The sequence below is a fragment of the Primulina huaijiensis genome, chromosome 4 (genome assembly GCF_012295235.1).
Source record: "Primulina huaijiensis isolate GDHJ02 chromosome 4, ASM1229523v2, whole genome shotgun sequence".
Taxonomy (NCBI): Eukaryota; Viridiplantae; Streptophyta; class Magnoliopsida; order Lamiales; family Gesneriaceae; genus Primulina; species Primulina huaijiensis.
The window spans coordinates 19,485,004-19,502,101 of record NC_133309.1 but is presented as its reverse complement, the minus strand read 5'-3'; positions in this window follow the sequence as shown (position 1 = coordinate 19,502,101).

Here is a 17,098-nt window from a genome sequence, read left to right as displayed (position 1 = left end):
AATCCTTCCTTTAAAGTGTCACTATATATAGTGAAATTCTTACCATCCTCGGGAAGAATTAGTACTGGTGTGGATGTGAGTTTTGTATTCAGGGTTTCAAAACTTGTTTCACATGCTTCATTCCAAATGAATTTCGAATTTTTCTCGGTAAGTTTGGTGAGTGGAATGGCTATCAAAGATAATCCTTTCACAAATTTTCTATACTAGCCTGCTAAACCCAGAAAACTTCTTACTTCAATCACTATTTTTGGTTGTGGCCAATCCTTAATTGACTCTACTTTCTTAGGGTCTACTGACACCCCTAATTCAGAGATTATATGGCCTAGGAACGCCACACTTTTCAGCCAGAACTCACACTTCTTGAATTTGGCATAGAGTTCCTTTTCTTGTAGTGTTTGTAAAGTGAGACGCAGATGTTCTCTATGTTCTTTCTCACTTGGTGAGTATACCAAGATATCATCTATAAAAACGACCACAAAATCGTCGAGATATGGTTTGAATGCTTGCTTCATAAGGTCCATGAATGCTGCAGGAGCATTTGTTAGACCAAAAGGCATTACAGTGAATTCGTAATGTCCATATCTTGTCCTGAAAGTAGTCTTAGGTATATCATTTGCTTTGACCTTTAACTGATGATAACCTGATCTTAGGTCGAGCTTGCTTTGAGAAAACTTTGGCTCCCTTCAGCTGATCGAAAAGATCATCTATTCTCGGAAGAGGATACTTATTCTTTATGATGATCTTGTTCAACTCCCTATAGTCAATGCATAGCCTCATGTTTCCGTCTTTTTTCTTTACGAATAGCACTGGGGCTCCCCACGGAGATTCACTGGGGCGGACCTGCTTCTTGTCCAGTAATTCCTGAAGTTGTTCCTTTAACTCATTTAATTCAGCTGGAGTCATTCGGTATGGTGCCTTTGAGATTGGTGCAGCACCAGGGACCAAATTGATTCCAAATTCTACTTCTCTATCAGGTATCTCACCTTGTAATTCCTCGGGGAAAACATTTGGAAATTCTTGAACTATTGGAATATCTTCCAACTTTGGGACTTCTTCTTCTTTGATCTCATTGATCATTTGCCAGATAAATTTCTCCTCTTCCTTTTATGGCCTTCCAGGCTTGTGAGACAGATAACAGAGATTTTCGTTCTTTGGATTTTCCGTGATATATGACTTCCTCTTTAGTCGGAGTCTGAAGTCTAATATCTTTCTTTTGACAGTCTACTATGGCATGATTTTTAGCTAACCAGTCCATTCTAAGAATGATGTCAAACTCAATCATAGTGAGTTGAATCAATTCTGCCTCAAAAATCTTTTTACTGATACAAATTTGACAGTTTCGATACACTTTGTGAGTTTCAATTGTTTTACTTGCAGGTGTTGCCACTCATAACGGCTTACTAAGAATTTCATGCTCCAGTTTCAGCTTCTTAGCAAATCTTCTAGACACAAATGAGTGTGTAGCACCACAATCAAACAAAGTATATGTAGGTATTTCATTGAGTAAAATAGTACCTGCCACCACTTCGTTGGTGTTATCCGCTTCCTCCTGGGTTATTGCATACACCCGGGCATTAGTCTTGTTTTCATTTGGTTTGTTGGGTCTCGTCCCTTTGTCTTTCTTGTCCGGGCAGTCCTTAATCCGGTGACCCACTTTTCCGCATTTTAAACAAGCAAGCACCTGTTTTCCGATAACATTCCCCAATGTGCTTTTGTCGACATGTATCGCACCACTTTCTTTCTGCATTGCCAGCATTGTTAAAGGTTCCTCTTGAAGGGCCATTTGAATAGTTTGGCTTTTTGAATTTGGTACCATTTTGATCAGATTGACTGGCCATCGGTCTTTTGTTCTTGTTTTCTTCCTCGCGGCGTTTGATATCCGTTTCCGCGCTCATTGCAGGGCCCATCAAATCCGCAAAATTGTTTGGCTTGAATACTGCCAAAGCCGATTGAATCCGGCTATTCAGTCCCTTCTTAAAGTGATGCATTTTCAATGTTTCATCAGACGTGATTGTTGGAACATAAGTTCCCAGATCGTTGAACTTTGAAGTGTATTCCATCACTGTCATGTCTGGTGTCTGTTTGAAGTTTTCAAATTCTCCCAACTTTTGCAAACAAAACTCGGCTGGATAATATTTTTTCAACAATTCTCTTCTGAAAGTCTGCCATGTGATCTGTTCCATCTCAGCCAGAGATGGTGACACAGTTTCACATCATTTTCTTGCTCGATCCTCCAAAAATGGTGTCACGACTTCCACCTTTAATCCTTCAGGCACTTCCAGTAGGTGTAGTTGTGATTCGATATTCTTGAGCCAGTTATGGCTGACTTCCGTGTCTGGGTTCTCATCGAAAGTTGGAACTCGATTCCTCCTGAGGGATTCATAATGGTACTTAATTTCACGCGGTTGTGGTTCCGGTGGCGGCTGGATGGCGTTGGCCAGGGGATTCACGATTCCTTGTAATGTGGCGGCTACAATGGTAGCTATTGCCATCATATCTTCCTGGCTGAGATTTACCCTTGAGGGATTCTCATCCTCGTTTTGGTTAACTTTTCTGGGATTTCGATTATTTCTGGGTGGTCTACCTGCCATTTCCTATAAACACATATATTTATTAATTTGTTTGCCACATTGTATAATCAAAGAAATAATTTTCATTAAGATTTGAAATTCATACAATCAATCTTTTTTAAAGCAAATAGTTCTTAGATACAGTCAATGCCTAATCTAGAACTTTCTCTAATCGTCTATCACTTCGCCATCTCCTACTACTTCATCGATTTCCTCCTCCATAGGGTTTTCTTCTTGGTTAGTTTCGAGTTCTTCCATATTGATCATGTTATTCTGTATCTGATCAATATGATTTTGTAATTGTGTGTTGCGGTGGTCAAGGTTGTTTACTTGATCCTGAAGCTCCTGTATCGTTGATTGGTCTACTTTCTCATCAATTTCTTGTTCTTCGATCCGTTCTTCAAGACGGCGTTGTGTTTTGAGAAGGCTTTCATCCCGGATTTGGAGTGTAAGAATCCTATCCAGCGGTTTGTTCAACTCTCCTTTTGTGATATCGTGTTGACGTTCCGACTCCAGGTGGTAGGTCGCATAGCGTCTAACGTCTTCACGCAATCTTTTCTCCTCCTCTCTGGCCTCACGCAGATCCTCCATCAAGCATACGTTATTCCCATCCAACTGGTAGTTATCCGTTTCGAGTTTTTCATTTTTTTCTTTCAATGTTTTAATCTCTGTCTCCTTTTCCTTGAGTTGTTTTTGAAGTTCAGTTATAATGCTTTAAAGATACATGTTTGTTTCTTATAAAAAAAACATTTTTATTAATAAAATACTCATAAATGTTTAAATGTGCATTAATTTAAAGATAAAATTTTTATTTAAATAAGTCGTTACACTTAATACTTTTCCAATAATATTTTTATTACAATCATAATACTAATCTAGTCTAGTCGATCATATCTCCGTCATCACTCTCACTGTCGTCGCCGACCACTTCCATCGGTGCCTCCTCCTCCTCCGCCATGTTCTCTACCACCAGATGCAAGTAGTTGTTCTGATCTTGAAGCTGGTCCATAGTGCCGTGGAGCTTTGAAATGTACCGCTCTTGCTTGGCGCTGAACTCCTCCTGACGCTGACGAGCCTGAGTAGCACGTCCTCGCTCTGTTTCTACTCTCTCCCGCATATCCCTGTTCAGTGAAGCCAAGCGCGCGATGCGAGCTGAATCAGTCGGTATCTGTAGAAGTTGGCTCTCAGCCAAGTCCAAGTGATGGGTAAGTCACTGCACGTCTGTCTCAAGTATACCTCTAATCTCGTTAAGCTCCAGCTTCTCCAGTCTTTCCTTAGCCAGTTGCGCCTTCAAAGTCGCAATCTCCCTAGCCTGGTTATCTATCGTGAGCTGGCGCATACGAAGGGCAGCCTGAGCACGAGTACGTGGAACAACCATTTCCTAGAATAAGTGGAGGAAAAATATTAGAATCGTATAAAGATAGAAAGGCACAAATAATAGAAACAAAACTGTCGTGGAATTTTTGATACTGAGAATTTTGCAGAACAATTGGAGGGATAGAATTTTGAGTTGTTTGAAGTTTAGGAAACAATTGAAAGTTGGACTCAGATTAGGATACACTAGGCTTTTGCCAAAATTTGACTTTGTCAAATTTTTTCTATCAAAATCCCAGCAGGATTATGAACCTGACGGCCCTGATACCAATTCAATGTCACGCCCGTTTCCGAAGCGTCGGAGACATTCGACATTGTTTAACAATTACATGAAAACAATTAAGCCTCGTATCAAAAACAAACCAGTCTTTTTCATAAAACAATATTGTCTTTACAATGACAATGAAATAAAAATTACATCAGAGTTTCGGAAGCGGAAACAAAAAGAATGTAAAACTCTTGAGTCTTGATCTCGATCGTCGGTTCACCAACCCCAGAAAGCTTCTTGCTCTTCCTCGTTTATTTGTTCTTTGTTTTTATCTGAAATTTGTAAGAGGTGAGTGTTTTGAGAAACACTCAGCAAGTGGGGGGTCGATCGATTTCCAATGATTCATATAGAACTTATTCTTTAAAACATTTCTTTAACACACTTTCAAATCTTATTACTTTTAACTTACAGAAACGAATCGAATATGAGACAGAAGTTAACAGATGATTCAAAGCATTTCAGAAACAGATCAGATCAATTCAAAACAGACACAACAGTGTTACTCATCTCATTTCCATGGTCAAATTGTCCTCAATATGTTAGTCCTCTAAGGGGTTAGGCCAGAACACGGTTTTATACCCACCGATGGGGGACAGACAGCACATGGTTTTATACCCACCAATGGGGGCCAGACAGAATTACAATTCTCATCCCATTTCAACTCAATTTGTAACAGTGCAACACAGAATTCAGAATTTTATCGAACAGAACTTATCATAAATTCAGACGGATACAGCGGAATCAAAGAATATCGAAGAACAGGAGAAAACATATAATCGATCAAAATTTTAAACAAAACAGACTGAATTTTTTCAAAAAAGAGGACACACATACCATCATGTCATAATCTTTATATACAAAGTTTAAAATACAAAGATATACGTAACAAAAACCCACTTACAGTGTTTTGAAGGTAGGTTCGAATTTGTAGATTTTGGTACGAAGTTCTTTCTCGAAAATTTGGCAGTACTTTGACGTATTGCTGGAATAAATAATACTGTCGATTCAGCAGTACTTCGACGCAGAACTTTAGCACTTGAACAACACGCAGCTTCTCCTTCTCCTTTCTTGATTTCGGCCGAGAACTTATAAGGTGAGGGGAAACCGAAATTTTCCTTGGCTTTTTGAATGGTTTTGCATGCATGTAGGCCTCATATTTATAGCAAAATTGTGGCTCTTCCCTACCCCTTTGGCCGTCCCTTTGGAGCCCAAGAAATGGATTAATTGTGACCATAATGGTGGTCAAGGCATACCAATCATCAAGGGTCATTTCCTGCATCATAAGTATGTCCTAGTCTCTTAGCTCCTCCCTTAGCTCCTTCATTGGTTATCTCAAAGGTCACTTCTTGCATAATAAGTTTGTCCTAATCTTTAGCTCTCCCTTTTGGTCTTTTTAGGACAAGCATGGTTGAGCTTCTTTGAGCTGAAGGATCGGGTCCTCGAGCTGGGGTATTACTCCTCTCATGACGACTCTTCGATGGATGCGGTTACTTGCAGCTTGGCTTCATGTTGAGTTAATCTCCTAGCTCCGAGCTTTGAAGCTACTTCCTCGAGTTAAGTTAGCTGAAAATCTAAGTTCATATTTGGGTTTTATAGTTAAAATTAAAGTTGTTGAGCTTAGTTTAAGCTAAATTTCAAGTTTGTATTCCTTACATGATTTTCTTCGGATCGGAAAATCCCGGGTTCTCACAATTTTTCTCTCTCATGAGATCAACTTTTTAGAGCTGTCAGCAAGTATTTTTGTAAGGCACTAACAAATGATTTAATGCATCGTACTATGATTCAAGAAGTTTTAGAGTTGCTTTTGCATCATATAAAAAAATTCGAATATTTCAAGGATTTGAACGTTTGAGTCAAGAGAAGCTCTAAATTGAGAGTGTCTTCATTCATTTGATGCATCTTGAACAACGTACAAGCTCTCAATTTCCTAAAGATTTACGAATACACTCATTTGAATAATTCTTAAATATTTCATAAGCCCTCGAGTTCAAGTTTATTTTTGATCATCAACGATCAATTGAATTCTCTCACAACTTATCAAATAGTTGTTTAGTCATTGTCGAGAGTTGCTGATTCGAATGAATCTTAGAACTCATTCATATTTACAGTTGTTGTATTGTTTTATAAGCGAAACTAGGTATTTCAATTTAAGCAAGAGATAAGTTTTAAATTGAAGTGAGTTTGTACAGCTGTAAAACCAAAGTCGTCTAGTAAATTCATTCCTGATTGAAAGAACGAGAGACATAGAATAATTTAAGTTTCAAACTTTCATAAAAATATATCGTGTTGCTTTTTATTATCATATTTATTGTTATCGTGTTTACTTTGTTAAAAGCTTATTATTTTTATTTTATCATTATACAGATCTAGTTAAACCGTTTCACGTCTTGAAATTCCCTTTTAAATGGTTCAACCACATCTATCCGATCGAGAAAATGACTTTCACAGTTAACGATTGTTGATTCCGGCTTGAGAACCATATCAAACTTAAATGTTTTGAAAAGAAATTCAAGAGTTTATCCACCTCCTCTAAACTTTAAACTCGATCCTAATATTAGCGCTAGCATCACGTCAAAAAAATGACCAAAATTGAAAAAATGATAAATGTAACGTACTAAAATTGAAATTTGATAACATAGATGACTAAAATCACAAAGATGTAAATATATAGGTCCAAAAATACAATTTCTCAAATTTTAGATATAATATAAAATAGAGTTGATATTTGCACTCCATTTGTTGTTATTTGCATTCCATTTGTGAATAAATCTGATACATATTTTATACATGAAGTGAAATGTAGATAACATACAATAGAGTGAAAATATACGAATTATCATGGTTGATCTACTTTAAAATGTTATTTTACGAATGATAAATTAATTAAAGTCGATTAGTTGTAGCTGCTAGCTTTGCAATTGGTTTAATGCAAAATGAATTTTAACAAGGAATTTGACTAGGTAAATAATAGGGGATGTGACAAATACTTATTGTGTATATATAAATATACAATCAAGAAGATATAATAATAAAAAAAAATTCTTGTTTTATCGATCAAATGGTACGATGCGACAGCATTAAAATTATCGACCAATTTGTGTTAGTTAATTTGACAAATGCGAAAAAACCAAAAAATTTAGGTAACAATCTATTTTATTAGAAGATTTTTATAAACCTATAAACAATTTTTCCAATCCGAAAAAACCAAAAAATTTTATTTTATGTAAGAACATATGATACATATTTTTTTTATATAAAACAACTCAAACTATCAAATTAATTTTTTTAATATGTAATTGGGATTATCCATTGATTATATAAAATATTGAGAAAACCCAATTTGATTACTAATGTTTAACAAAATTCCAATTCGATTTTTTTCTTTGGACGTCCCTAAATTAGTCTTTATCTTTAAAAAAATTTATCCAATTTGGTCATTCAAGCATAATATTTTCAAAAAATGCCCAAAATAACCTTGATTGATTATTATTAGAAAATACCTTCAAAATGGTATTAGAGATTCAGTTTTTTTGTGAACTCAGGTTGAGATTCTACCTTAACTCGGGTTGCGTGGGCTAATTAAAAAGTATGAGTGAGACATAAAGTATTTAAAAAACAAAGACTCTGACTTTTTTTAAAAAAAACAAGGAGTTTACTTTTGATTATTACATTAACTGCAATTAAACTATTTAACTTAATTAATTCTCCTCTTCTCTTTCTTCTCGGTCGACACATATCTTCCCCCAATTAAAATTTATGAGTCATCTACCCCTTCTTCCCCAAATCGTGATCTGTCGACCCAAAACTAAATTAGTCGACCCAGAATCTACTTTTAGAAAAAGTAAGAGTCCACACCGAAGAATTAGTTGACCAAAATTAAGTTGATCGACCAAGTATTATGGGTCAAATTTTGGTCGACCAAGAAGAATTAGACCAAGTATTATGGGTCAAATTTTGGTCACCAAAATAATTTTGGTTGACTGAGAAGAATTCTTTTTAGTCGACCCATAATTACCTGGTGTGCCATAATTGTTTTTTTATTTATTAATTTTTTTCTATTCTCATTCTCTTAATTTTTGTTGAATTTTATAGGATATACCTTTGGGTCGACCCAAAAGCAAAGCAACAAGGTCCTTGGTTGACCATTGTTTGCCACATAAATGCTATTTTGTGTCGACCCAGCTAAATATGTAATATTATATAATATACTTGTGATTCATATGTTAAAAACATGTAACATAATTGTGAAATTATGATTCATATGTTATGTAACATAATTGTGAAATTGTGATTCATATGTTAAAACAACATGTAACATAGTTGTGAAATTGTGATTCATATGTTAAAACGTGTAACATAGTTGTGAAATTGTTATTCATATGTTAAACCCACATGAAACATAGTTGGTTGTGAAATTGTGATTCATATGTTAAAATAACATATAACATAATTGTGAAATTGTAAAACAACATGTAAAATAATTGTGAAATTGTGGTTCATATGTTAAAACATATAACATAATGTTGAAGTTGTGATTCATACGTTAAAACAACATGTCACATAGTTGTGAAATTGTGATTCATATGTTAAAACATGTAACATAATTGTGAAATTGTGATTCATATTTCAAAATATGTAACATAGTTATGAAATTGTGATTCATATAATAAAATAAAATTGTGGCTCATATGTCAAAATACATGTAACATAGGTGAAATTGTGACTCGTATGTCATAACATGTAACATTATAGAAAATCTTTGTGAAATTATGTGATTCATATGTTAAAAACATGTAACATTGGTCAAAACTGTGAAATTATCCGTTAAAATTAAGTAATTATCGGTCATATTTGTCAAATCCATGAATTCATGTGTTAGAAAAAGGGTCGACCCAAAAACAACTTTGTTCGACCCAAAATCAACATGTGTCGACCCAGAGATCAACCTTGATCGACCCATCTATGTGGACAGAGATGAAAATTCTTCGTGCCTATCTGTGTGGACATTGGGTCGACCACCAAAAAACATTGGTCAACCCAAGCCCTTGGTCGCGCTTGGTAGACCCAAATTTGGGTCTATGTAGACCCAAACTGCTAACTGGTAGACTCAAATAGCGCTTACTGCTACTTGGTAGTTCCCAAACTTGGTATACTCGACCAAGCGCTTGGGTCAACACAAGGGTGGGTCGACCCTTTCTTCTTCAAGTCAGTCGAAGAAACAGAAAAAATAAATCGAAATGAACATTAACATTACCAGATTTCCGATTGAGTTTGCTTAGATTGAAAGGATTTGTGTCGAGAATTGTCTGGAAGAGAAAGACGATTTGCATTGAGAATTGTCGTCGGAAAGAAAATGGAAGTGGGTCGACGGAAGTTGGAGTCGACTGAATGAGATGAATGTATTTAATGTTAAAGTTTAAGTTAATGGTGTATTTACAATTGAACAAAGAGACATTTATGTAAATTAACTTGTGGATCTTTTTTTTAAAATAAGTCACAGTCGAGTCCTTTTCCCAAAATTTCCCGGTTGTTTTATATTATTTATTTGGTTGAAGTTTGGAGGAGGAGAAAATGCCTGGTTGTAAATCTAAGGCAGACAAGAGTGATGCGGTGAAGCAGCTCCGGAGAGACCTGTACGAGGTTTTGGGAGTCAACAAGAATTATGCGGACCAGGAAATCAGAAGTGCTTATCGAAAACTGGCTTTGAAGTAAGATAATGCTGCTTTGAAGTAAGATAATGTTGTATTTTGAATATGTAAAAGTGTGTAAAATTTTTGGATTAGTTTTAGCTATTATTTTTCTGTGTTTTAGGTTGTGATGACTTAATTTAGCTATCTTTCTGGTCGTATTGCCTTAATTCGTTTGTGATTTAGGTTTAGATCTATGCTTTGTTTAGATGTGGTTTTTTTAGCTGTGAAAGGATTTTGATGGCTATGCGTGTGTTTTATTTATAAATTATTGGGTTTAGAACCCTTCTTTCATTAACCCAGAGTAAAAAAGAAGTGATGGAAAAAAGGGTGGTTAACAGCATTGCATACACTTGATGACTAGCGTACTTCTTTTAGGCGTTCCAGAATCAAGATTTGTTTTTGAGTTTTTATGTTTCTTATGATTCATGATTTAAATTATTGGATGGAAATTTCTCTAACAATTCAGCTAATAGAAAAATTGGAATTGTGTGCTGAACTCAAGGATGTAAATGGCGGGAGGCGGTGATGATGGCGGGGCGGTCACCAGCGGCTGAATTTTTTAAAGTAATATTTTGTAGATAATCATATACAATCATACAATATAATCACAAATAGTTATCATTTTTTTGTAATATGTGTAATTAAATAATGTTTAAGCACAAAGAAGATTCATACAATATAATATCATGTAGATAATGTGCAAATAAATATATAAATACAAATTAACAAGATAACTAATAAAGATTTATCATCATATTAATGCTATTATGCTAACAAAGAAATATAATTACTTTTAACGAAAAACTAAGTTTAAATTTCAAAGTTTCAATCCATTATCCATCATTAGAACAAGTACTAGACTAAACATAACGAATCTTCCAAATCATCTACATATGCACCCAGTGTGTGGTGGGCTTATTGGTTGAGATTTGAGAGTGAAAATCAAAAGTACAAAAAATGAAAGTGGGGTGTGCTAGTGATAGATAAATATTTGGATTTTTGCAATTTGACTTTACCTAGGTTTTTAAAATTTGTTGAGTACAATTTAAAAATCTTTATTGGCCGCTTTTATTGGCCGCCTCGCCTGCCTGCTCACCATCTCGACCCATCTCCCCAACGCCATATAGTTTGGGCAGCTTAAAACAGCCGCCTCATGCGTAGGCGGTGCGATCGAGGGCCGTGCCTAGGCGGCCGCCTCGACCGCCATTTAGAACACTGGCTGAACTAAGTTGATGAATTCTTCAAATGACATTGCCAGTAAACTGTTGTCTCTCTCCTGTTAGTAATATTCACTTTGAACACTTTGAGTGTTTGTTTATGTGTTGTCTATGTGGAATTCTCAGGTATCTGGCCTTTTATTTTTAGAAAATAATTATTGGGTATTTATGTTTTGGTTTTAAAATTTTAGGTACCATCCTGGCAAGAATGCAAATGATGCTAAAGCCGCAGAGATGTTCAAAGAGGTTACATTCTCATATAACATTTTATTTGATCCAGAGAAAAGGAGACAATATGACAGCTTGTTTTGAGGTTAATGCTTCAGAACGCAAATTTAGTTTAGCATTTACTTTTTGCTTCACACTAATGTATTATTTTGCCATTCAATTTGACCGCTTACCTTTGGTCCGGCTGTTGAATCAGAAAGCCAGGAACTGGAACAAGATTTTTTCTAGTCTAGGGGCTGTTAATACTATGTTTGCTGCCCTTTTTAGGTGTGTTGTGAATCATCAGTTTTTGGAACCTGTCTTTTGTTATTTGCCATCGTGGTCATGGTACGCTAAACGGAATGATACACCGTTGAAATGATGAAAAAATTATACAATATCATTGTAAGCAGCAAACTTTGTGTTCCAATTACACTTCGACCACTTCCACTCGGGTGACCTCTGTGTCGGAAGGTATGGCTATGTATCCTTGCTTCTTTCTTCATAAATCTAAAATATGGTTTATTGAACAAATTGTTTTCTTGGTTAAACAGGTTGAGAAGCAGTCTACTCATTTTTATTCTGTTACAATAACAGAAAGACTTTAATGATTTGTGACATTCCTCTTGAGAGTTGCGTGTAATTCTAGTGATCAGATTAAACAGGCAGTGGTAGCTCGGATTCGATCTCCTGGACGCATTGACATGGGTTATTAGCTTTTTCCATGGGCTTGTTGGTTGCTAAATACATGGAAAAAAAAGAATATTCTTGGACTTGTTTCTGGAAAGTTGGTTTGGAAAGTCAATAAAAGGGAGTACAAAATTTAATTGTGTTGACATATAGGACTTAGAAGACGTTTCTCATTTTTGAATTCGAATGACTGAATTTTGTCCCAATCATCTTATCCTTGTTTTTTGTATGTTAACAAGCGTGAAGTGATTTCGCTTTGACTCGCAGAGCAGTCATTTAAGACTTTTTATTGTGATTTTTGTGTGCATAAAGTCTTTGTTTGTAAAGTAATTACTTCATTTCACATATGTGTTGTAAACAACTATATGTTCTGGGACATAAAGGCTGGTAACAAAGTTTCAGAAGCATTTCTTACTGACGGATTGCAATTATTTTTTCTGGAATGATTATTATTGAATGATTCTTGTTAATCTTTATCCATCTACATACTAGAGAATTTAATCTTTTTTGTCTATGTGCTAAATACCCATAGCTCCATCTCAATTTGACATCTCACATTTAATATCTTGGTAGAAAAAATTAATCAGTTTCTGTCTCTGTTTTTGTGATCCACTTTCTTGAAGACTATGATTAAGCATTATTGTTGTGTTTAATTTTGCAGCTGCTATATTTTGATTCAGAAAATAATGGTGGACTGAGCCTTGCTCTTCAGGTTTATCCCTGTCTTTTACTTGTTGACGTTCTTTTTTCTATCACTATGGTGGATATGAGAATACAGTCAATACACCGTAAACTTATAACTGGATATTCAATTTGAAGGGAAATATATTTTCTTAATAATTTCTTAATTTAATTTATTTCCTTAATTTTCTTTTCTTGTTGATTTGATTGCATATAATATTTTGCCTTTCTAGATAATGAGATAATTATGCAAATAATATCATGATATGATTTTGAATAATTAAATATGTTTTGACTTTCTAGATAATATGATATTTAATGAGATCTTGCCTTTCTAATTAATGAGATAAATATGCTAGGATTTTATTCTTGATAATGAGATATTATATTTATGATAAAGATCTTGAAGATATGATATTATTGATTTAACTTTTGATTTCTTTATTTTCTAGATTTCCTTGTGAGATGAGGTGAATTATAAATAAGAGGATTCTCCTCATGCAAAGGGTGGAAGTACGTGGGAGCTTAAAAGAGAGAGAAGAATTATTTTTCGTGGAGAGTTTTTAGTGCTTGGGAGTTTTCGTGGGAGAAGAGAGAGAGAGAAGAGCTATTTTTCGTGGAGATTTTCGTGAGGAGTTTTTCGTGTGCTTGGGAGTTTTCGTGGAAGAATTTTCGTAGGGAGTTATTTTTCGTGGAGATTTTCGTGAGTTGATTTTCGTGGGAGATTTTTTTGTGAAGGAATTTTTCGTGGAATTACGTGGAGTGTTTTTCGTGGTGGAGAGTTTTCGTAGAAGAGTTTTTATTGGAGAGATTTTCGTGGTGTTCTATTCTCTCGATCAAATATACACGCACTTGTGCACGTAATAGATTTCAGAGAAATATTTCTTCAAGGGACGTGCTTTGTGAAAAGTGCAGATACCGAGTGTTGCCTTGAATGTTTCCAACATCTTCAGACAACATCCGTAACGAAGTTGACTGAAGATCGTGTTTCGTTGATTTTGCTTTTGGGCTTACGTTTTTGCTTTCTTGTTTACGTGTTATTATTGTTGGTTATTTTAGAAAGCATTTGTTTTCTCAAAGTATTGAGGAAATTGATTTTGATGGAGATCACTAGTGATAGGTTTTTGTGTAAACGATTTGGTTTTCTAGTGATTAATTTTTGCCATAAGGCACCGCACAAGTATTTATACTTGTGCATATTTAAACTTGTCCATCTATTTATTTAAAGTCGATTTGTGTTATAAAAAGTTTCCGCTGCATGAAGATGTTGTCCGAGATGTTGTAACATCTGGCATAACATTTAATTCTGACATAACACAAATTTACTATTTTACATCCTAGTCTGATATTTTCATTATTTATTGATATCTGTCGGACAAAATAATCCTTACAAGTGGTATCAGAGCCTACTCTTGATATACTAAGTGCTGATTCTGGTTTTTTTTTTGTTTTGTATGACAGAAATATTTAAATGGCCACCTCATTGACTGCACTGTTGAAAGACAAACGCTGGCTGCAGGTGAATCTTTTAGGTGTTGCCATTGGTGTTGCCACACCTGTCCGCAACATCTGCGAAAAATCAATCTGTTTAAAATCTACAACTTCGGGAAACTCAAGTGCGGATGATGATTTGGAAGCTGATGATGAAGAAATCACTCTTGAGAGTGTACAAAAGCTTTATGAGGAGTTGTTTGAAGATTGGACCAAAAGAAACAAGTTGAACTCAAGTCTCATGAAGGAGAACACTGATCTAAAAGCTGTGGTTGCCAAAATTGAAGTAATCTTGAACAAAAAGGACTTAGAACTGGGTAAGACCAAAGAAGAGCTTCAAAAGGCAACTGAAACTTTATCAAAGTTCAATACGAGCACATCCAAGCTTGAGTCCATACTTTTGATGGGAAGAGATGACAAGAAAGGCTTAGGTTTCAAAGACATTGTGTTTGAAATTGGTGAATCTTCCAAGTCGACTGTTTTTGTGAAAGGAAAGGCTAATACATTTCCACAACCACAATCCAAGTCACCAATCAAAAGCTCTCCACCGAAAAGACAATTTGCTGCACCTATCCCTATGAAGAGAAAACGCAGGTATGCATGTCATTACTGTTTTAAGCCTGGACATATCAGGCCCTACTGTTTTAAACTCAGGGATGACTGCATGAATTGAAAGTCGAGTCGGATGTTGCCCCGAATGTTGTCCAACATTTCCCGCAACACCTCCCACCATCGACCTACAGTAAGACAAATTTGGGTCCAAAAGGTAAAAACTCACTGTAATGTTGTATATACTTCATTGAAAACTAACACTTCATGTCATTGGTATTTTGATAGTGGAAGCTCACGCCACATGACAGGTTCAAAAGAACATCTCATCGATTATGTTGAACAAAATTGTGGTAGAGTGACCTATGGAGGGGGAGCTAAAGGAAAGATTGTTGGAAAGGGAACATTGAATGTTGAAGGACTACCAAAGCGCCACAATGTGCTTCATGTTGAAGGATTAAATTCAAATCTTATAAGCTTAAGCCAATTGTGTGATGATAATTTGCTTGTCAAGTTTGATAAATATACTTGTGAAGTTTTTGATGAAACTAACATTTGTATTATGACAGGTACAAGGTCTTCGGATAATTGCTATCAAATAGGTGAAAATCTTTCATGCAAACATGTGCAAATCACCGAACTTGACTTTTGGCATCAAAAACTCGGTCATGCAAATTTCAAAACCTTGAAAAATTTGAGTAAGTACGATGCAGTACGAGGTATGCCTAATCTTTCTTTTGGTATACCATATGTTTGTGGCAATTGCCAAAAGGGTAAGCAAACTCACGTGTCACACCCAGTGTTGCCATCATCTGGGACAACACACTGTCTGGAGTTATTGCACATGGATCTTATGGGTCCTATGGAAGTAGAAAGCTTTGGAAGTAAGAAATATTCTTTTGTATGTGTCGATGACTTTTCACGGTTTTCTTGGATAAGCTTTATTAGGGAAAAGTCAGACACCTTCGGTGTGTTTAAAAAATTGGTCACAAGAATTACAAACTTCCATAATTTAAAGGTGAGAAGGATCAGGACTGATCATGGTAAGGAATTTGAAAACTCTTCATTCTCATCTTTTTGTCACAGGAAAGGAATTTCACATGAATTTTCAGCACCAAAAACCCCACAGCAAAATGGCATTGCCGAACGCAAGAACATGACGTTGCAAGAAATGGCATGGGTGATGCTAGCTTCGAAGGGTATTTCAAAGCGTTTTTGGGCAGAGGCCCTAAATACCGCTTGTCATATTTCAAACAGGGTGTATTTAAGAAGTGGTTCAACCATGACTTCTTATGAAATAATCATGGGAAAGAAGCCTAATCTTAAATATTTTCATATTTCTGGTTGTGTTTGTTATACTTTGAATGACAGGGATCAACTTGCAAAATTTGACTCAAAAAGTGATAAGTGTTTGTTTTTGGGATATGCCACTAATAGTCGAGCTTATCGCATGTTCAATTTACGTACTAGGACTATTATGGAATCCATTAATGTTGTTTTTGATGATTGTGCAGATCTCAAGAAGAAAACAGTTGAAGATGATGTGTGACAAGGCCCGTATTTCGTATTCATAATTTTTCGGAATTATTAAAAATTTTCTAAATAAATAAATAACTTGCCCAATTTATAAAATAAACATGTAAATAATTTTAACTTTAAAATAACAGCGGAAGCAAATATTGTTTTCAAACAACAATTTAAAAATAATCCAACGTATTAAAACTGAGTTTGAATAATAAAAGGTGCATAAATTAAAACATGAAGTCCTCGGGTTTACTACTGCTGCCACAAGATCGCTCACTGGTCTACGCCCTCCGTCTCGACCTCATCAGTACCTACAACAATCAAGTCTAGTGAGTCTAAAGACTCAACATGTATACATCGTGAATAACAAATAAATATATCGTAAAGTCGCATGCAATTTAAAAATATCATATCATAAAGCGTACGGTGATAAAACGTATCATGAATAATTATAATTACGTGCATATCTGAAAATCATACGTAAAAGCTTTGCTCAATAGAGCTCTGTCATGTCATATCATAATTTTCTGGTAGAGATAATGTTTCTAAGCAAGTGGCCCATAACATAACGTAAGTGCCTGATCAGACTAAACCACAGTATACTGGGCGGTAGAGATCAATCACAGCCCTTGGACTGGATGTCCGTACCCATACATAATCATAAACCGGTCGTAAGTCACCGGGTGGAGAGGTCCTCGGTTGCGCCTACCGACTTCCAAACCCATAAGCATAAGGTGGCCACAAGACATATAGCATATATCTCAAAAATAAACATTTTATATTTTTATGCACGTAATATAATTATAACCTTATTTTTACCGGATGAGTTGGATCGCT